Source organism: Ictidomys tridecemlineatus, chromosome 16 (assembly GCF_052094955.1).
Source record: "Ictidomys tridecemlineatus isolate mIctTri1 chromosome 16, mIctTri1.hap1, whole genome shotgun sequence".
NCBI classification, from domain to species: Eukaryota; Metazoa; Chordata; class Mammalia; order Rodentia; family Sciuridae; genus Ictidomys; species Ictidomys tridecemlineatus.
In genome coordinates this window covers 46,824,764-46,831,228 of record NC_135492.1, presented here as the reverse complement: position 1 = coordinate 46,831,228, position 6,465 = coordinate 46,824,764, and the positions used below count along the sequence as shown (strand labels likewise).

Genomic DNA, 6,465 nt, shown 5'->3' with positions numbered 1-6,465 from the left:
GCAATTGCTATTCCTGGCTTCGTGCAGACGAAGCTGAGCAGAATTTCATCGTCTTATCCCTCCACCCAAAGCTGATTCGTCGTGTGACACAGGCTGGTTAATTAGTCACCGGGAGAGGGACTTTGCATCTCACTGGGGTATCAAGATTCTGATGGAAGGCCAGAGTCCGTCCCCTCTTTCAAGGGGGTACATGGAACTCTCTAGATGTACGTATGCTGGTTCTGTGAAGGGCATAAAGGTCCTGAATTGGAAAAAAGAAAGGCATTCCTTTCTGGAGTGCAGGACTGTGCGTCCATGTGTTGTCGGTGTTTGGGGCTGAGGGTCTGGGTCTTTAGTGGACAGGTTTACAGGGGCTGGGAGCCATCCTGAAACTACAGACTTGGCGGGGACGGTGAACGGGTGACACCAGTGTCCTTGCAAAAGCTGGTCCCTAGCAAAAGCGATAGAGGGCATTTTGGAAATCTGATTCCAGGCAGGGAAAAGACGGGATGGGTCTGGGGGCATCGGTGAGTGCCCAGGAGGAGGGACGAATTCAAGACCTGGAACCCAACCCCAGCAAAGGGTGTGTGTGTGTGGGGGGTGGAAAGGTCACAAGAGGCCACTGCCGGAAGGCTACAGGGAGACCCTCTCCAGGAATACATAGGTCACCAGAGTGGATCGTAGGTCCTACGGATTGTAAACCAAAGAACAAAAAAAGTACCCCTCGGCCCACACTGTCATAAATAAAGAGCTTCTCTGAGAAAAGAAATGGAGAAGTGTGGACGCTCTTGTTGTGAAAGAATCCCAACTAAGGAACAAAAAAGGTACGAGGGAAACAAAATCGTCATTAGAACACACAGCACAGATGGCCCTGGCCAGGACCCCAGAGGGACACAGGAAGAGGTGGAGTCTAAGCACAGACGGGATTTGGGTTGTTTCAAAGGGTCTCCTCCAAATACCTGGTAATGGCCCAGGGACAATGTGACTCATGATGGAGAATCCAGATAGAACCGCCTCAGATAAGAGGTCAAGGGTGACGTCCTTGGGACACCCTCCACTAGACACAGGGACATGTCCTCCGTGAATTCCTCACCAATAACGTGTCTCTCTGCAAGTTAGGAATCAGAGCTAACAGCAGACCACACAAATGGAGGGACTTTCTCTGTAGCCACCCATCACCCCTGAGGTCACCCCATATCTGAGGTCTCAGTGGCCTGTGCTCCTCCGGGCTCTGGATGAAATGAAAAATGAATCAAGCATTCCATGGAAAATTCTAGAAATAAAGAATCTCTAGGTTGTGAGTAACTTGCATCTTGTTGTGGGATTTGATTATTGTGGCTGTTAATCTCTTACCACGCTTCATGTGTCCATGAGATTTCAGCATATTTATGTATATAGAGGGGAAAAAAATAGTACCTGTGGGTTTTGGTGCCACCCCCAATTTCAGGTATCCGTGGAGCATCGCTGAACTTATTCCGCCCTCGGATGGGGCGTCGGGAGGAGTACCGTACCCTTCCAGCGTCTCATGATCATGAAGAGAAGGGAAGAAGATATTGCCACAGATTGGAGGAGACTCCCGGTGATGGGGCGATGGAACACAAGTTGGGAACCCTATGTCGCATCCTGGGACAGAAAAGGAACGTCATCGGAAAGCTATAGTGAAATAGGAATGAATTCTGCCGTTCACAGAAGAGTCGAAGGTGGATTTCTCGTTTTTTTGAGCATCGTTCTCAGGTAATGCAAGGTGTTACAAGCTGAGTCAAGGGCCCGTGGGAACCCTCTGGACAGTTTTTTTTTGCAAGTTTTCTCTATGTCTAAAACGATCTCAGAATAAATTCAAAAAAGGACTTTGAGTTGGTCGCTTGTTGTGAAGTGTTAGGGATGGAATGAAGGACCTCACGTCTGCTTGGCAAGCGCTCTACCACGGACACCCGCAGCCCCTCAAAATAAAAGGTCTTTCAAAGTGAATTTAAGAATAAAAATTAAAAAGAAACCCCAGGCCAGGCACGGTCGCACACACACATGTGTAATCCCAACAACCTGGGAGGTTGAGGCAGGAGGATCTCAAGTTCAAGGCCGGCCTCAGCAACGGAGCGAGGCCCTGAGCAACTTAGCGAGACCCTGTCTCAAAATAAAAATTAAATAAAAAGGGACTTGGAATGTGGCCTAGTGGCTACGTGCCCCTGGGTTGGATCCCCAGTCCCTCTACTCTTAAAAAAAAGAAGAAAAATCAAAATCCAGGAGTGTGCTACCTTGTGACCTCTAAAGAAAGTGTTTTCCTCATCTCATGAAACGTGTGGAATTACATAGTTTCTATAACACAAAGTTAACCGCAGCCTTTGGCCACGCAGGGGGACATCTGCCGTCTCCAAATATATTCATCCCACCCATCTTCACAGATCTCCTCCTGGGGGGCTCGGGACAGAGCTCTCGTGAACCTCTTTTCTTCATTTCAGAATCTTGCTTTCTGTCCTAGGAGGCAAGATGAATTTTCCAGACATCAATCTATCTATTTTCTCTCCTGAAATTGCTTCCCGTCCGGCGAGTCAGCTCACAATGCCCTGGTAGGCCATCCGCAGTTTTATTGGTTTCTTTGTTGTTACCCTGGGTATGGCTGGTGATGGGAGCTCTGGGAAAGTTTTGGCTACGCCTCACGGTGGAAAAAAAAAAATACCCCATGAATCACAGCCTCTGTGAGTTTCCTCCGTGAATAAATGAGACCAGGCAATCGCACCAGTCTGCTTGAGGGGCTCGGCTGATCTCTGGGTCTCACAGGAACAGGCAACCCAAGGGGGACAAGGTGGTACCTAAGTGTTGTCCCCACACCCCACCCGGGAAATCTGTTGGCCCTGAACGTGATGACAATTCATGTCGGCTGGGATAATAGCGCCAAGGAGGCCTATCACGCAAGAATGAGAAAATGAGCCTATCCTGGGAATTCCGTGTCTCTGGATCCTATTTCAAATGCACAGAGAGGCACATGCCACCTTGCAGGGGGTCATGGGAACGCAATCGTGGGACATTACGATTGTAAATGCGACACCCGGGCTCACAGTACAAGGGTGCACCCGAAGAAGCCCAGTCGTGATGTTGTTTAAAAGAAATCCCCACCTGTGAGCCTCTTCAACACGGGAGGACCCCTGTCCAACTCTCCCCTGAGGGTCCTTCCTACATTTCCCAGCCACTTCCTGTATCAAACCATCAGGCTCTGACATCCGGCCTTCGGGATTTTGAACCCACTCACCCTTTTCCTTTCCCCCTGAATTCTTTAATTGATGTGTTTTGTTACCAGGGATGGCACCCAGGGGCGCTTTACTACCGAGCCATATATCCCCAGCCCTGTTTTATTTCAATTTTTTAAAATTTTGAGACAGGGGGTCTCGCTCAGTTGCTCAGGGCCTTGACCGTGCGATCCTCCTGCCTCAGACTCCAAAGCCCCTGGCAGTACAGACATGCACCTCTATGGCTGCCCAGTCTTGATTATGTGATTCTATTCTACGAATCTCCCTCCTCTGATCTACTTCTGGCTTGTGATTCTCTTCCACGAAAGATCAGAAGAAACAGGAGTCCCTGAGACTCTCTTTGGGTGGGTGGATAAGAATGGAGGGAGGCCGTGGGGTGGGTTCTGAATCTAACTTCCCAGCCATCAAGCCCCATGTAGGAGGTTACAGCTGCCTCTAGTCCTCATTCAGGTGGGGAGCAGAATCCCTTTGGTCTACAAGGAGGGTCTTCCTGTTCCTTCAACCCCCAGAACCTCTGTGGCCATGTCTTTGGTTACGGAAAAGAGCTTTTTTTTTTTTTTTTTGAGACTTAAAAATTGAGAGACTCTAGCCCGGAGCCAAGATATAATGATACCCCGTGGCAATCCAAAGGCAGCTGCCCGAAGGCAGCACCTCTCTTGTTCTTACCCGAGCTTCGATCTCCTCAGCCAGCTCTCTTTCCTGCAAAAAAAAAAAAAAAAAAAAAAAAGATTCATAAAAGCTTTTTTATTACATAATTATACTTCTGTGCTGGGTAGTTATGTGAGGCAACTACTTGCAATTAGCATGTTTAATTAGGAAATTAGGTGTTATAATCACAATGTACAGCAAAAAATGTGTCATGAGGTTTTAGCTCGTAAACAAATGGCTTTCTAAATTTTCTTTTAAGGAGTGTGTGTGTGGGGGGAAGGAAACCCACAAAATTCATGTCGACTTCCTGTTTGGGTGAGGAGTGAGATTTAATTTGCTTATTGCTAACAGGTAGGCTCCATCTGTCCAATGGAGCATGTCTTCCACCTTTTTTTTTGTGTGTGGGGATTAAGTGAAACTCTGATGTGAAAAGATCCTATAATTCCGCAGCACTTTACACACGGGGACGTTTTCCACTGGAGATGGGAGTCCACACAGCCATTGTCCAAGTTCCTCACCCTCCGAAACTTGTGCATCCAACTGTCCCTAGGACTCCGTGGAGTGGAGTTTTAGAGGTTCCACCAGGGAAGGAACCTGTCCATTCTGGCAGATGAACTTTACAAGTTATTGTTTTCTCTCCCCATGAACCTACCATTTCCTTCCAAATGAATTGTAGAGGCCTCAGGGATCTGGTTTGGATATGAAGTGTTCCCCTCCGCCCCACAAACATCCTGTTAATTAATACAAGAAAGGCAGAGGTAAAATGATTGGACTATGCAAGGTGTCACCTGAACCGTCCATCCTAATGGGAAGGGACTCACGGGGTGGTGACGGTAGACAGGTAGAGCACGGTTGGAGGAGGTGGGTCACTGGGGGTATTCCCTGGAAGGGTGCATCTGTACTGCAGGTCTGTCTGTCTGTCTGTCTCTCTCCTTCCCTGATTTCCTGAGAGGAGCAACTTTTCTCTTCTGAACCTTTCCGCCATGATATTCCGCCTCACCTTGGACCCAGAGTAATGGAGTTGGCCGCCTATTCACTGAGACCTCTGAAACTGTGAACCTCAAATAAACTTTACCTCCTTTACGTTGTTCCCGTCAGGCACTTTGATCTCAGTTACACAAAAGCTCACTGAAACACTCAAGTTCTAGAAGGATGACCTCCAACGATGGAGGTCATCCTTCTAGAACAGCCCCTGAAACCCTGTATTTGTGGTTTTCACCACGATTTAAGTCGTATCTGCTAATATGGGTGAGAAGTTCTCTACACAGAAATCAGGGTTCCTGTCTCCTCCTCGATTCTCCCCTAAGCGCTAAGGTCCGTGGGTAGATGCCCAATCCACAGTGACCTTTCATTTGACCAATGAATTTGGAGAAGGTCTCTCTGTGAGCAGAGTAAGACACCTGTCTCTCAAAACCCACTTACTACATGGCTGGATCACACCATCCATCTCAGTGTGGTTGTTTTCCTTGATTCCCGGTACCAGCTGGGCTCAGGACTATATTTTATGGTTTGCCATCAAGACACTGAGTTCATTGAAATAAATAAATAAACAAACAGAACCACCTCTGCATTTCACAATTAAGATCCATTGACACCTACCATTTTGTGGCAAGTGGATCTTGGAGATGATTCAAAGAGCTTCTCTCTTCAATCAGATTGGCAGCATCTTGGCAGGGGGGGTCGACAGAAACCCTGATTCGAGCAATTCTTCTTTTCACATGCTTTCTGAGGCTTGGCTAGCCAACTAGGCAGGTGGCATGCAGGTGGCATATTGTAGGAGTTTACAGTCGAATGAATCTTTGATTGAAGTACATGGGTCAAAAAATTAAGAGAGAGGGAGGGGGAGAGAGAAAGAGAGAGAGAGAGAGAGAGGGAGATGTTCATGCAACACAACAGCTGGTATTACCAACTGCATAAAACAACAATTTGAAATAAGTAAAGATGTATCATTAGTGCTTTTGGAACAATAAACCCCTCATTTGATTGCACCGTTTTAAATATTTGATGGAGTCTATTGTGATACCTAATTTAGTTGTTTTTCAACAGCAGCCTGGATGATGCTTCCCACTTGTGTTCGCAGTTCATCAAATTTCTGCCACTCTTTGTGATGAAAAATGACTGCAGAAGGGAAAGAGAGGAGGGAGGGGGAAGCCCAGTGGAACCCTCAAAGAGCAAGGCAGACTCATTCAAGATGGCGGCTCCAGGCAGACATATTGGAATCCAGGCTCCTCAGCCTTCTCCAAGGGAGGTCTGAGGACAGAGTTTTAAAGCATCTACATAGAACCATTGTGCAATGACCTACGGTTTTGTTTTGTTGGTATGTATTCCCATCTTCTTTTTGATAATAGCACTTCCCAAACAATCAGATTCTGCCCCCAGACTTCACTGAACTTGTTTGCAGAGACATCTTGCTCTTGGTTTTGGCTCACAGGATAGGCACACGTGGACTCTATCTGTGCCCATCTTTCTCGTGATGGGGAATGAACCTTCCTGGGTGAGAAGAAAAGCAGGGCCCAGACTTGGAGAGAGTGTCACAGGGCATTAATATTCGGAGTCTCCGGGGCCAGAAACAAAATCCACCCTGGGACTCTCTGGG

At 47.5% G+C, this 6,465-nt stretch overlaps 1 long non-coding RNA gene across 1 annotated transcript; it reads right to left on the bottom strand.

Moving 5' to 3' along the window:
* Positions 1–1,403: 1,403 nt before the first annotated feature.
* Positions 1,404–4,601, bottom strand: LOC120891892 (uncharacterized). The gene is made up of 3 exons (XR_013431436.1): positions 4,522–4,601; positions 3,888–3,920; positions 1,404–1,602 (listed from the first exon to the last, which is right to left on the bottom strand). It is a non-coding gene; the product is annotated as an uncharacterized LOC120891892 (long non-coding RNA).
* Positions 4,602–6,465: the final 1,864 nt, after the last annotated feature.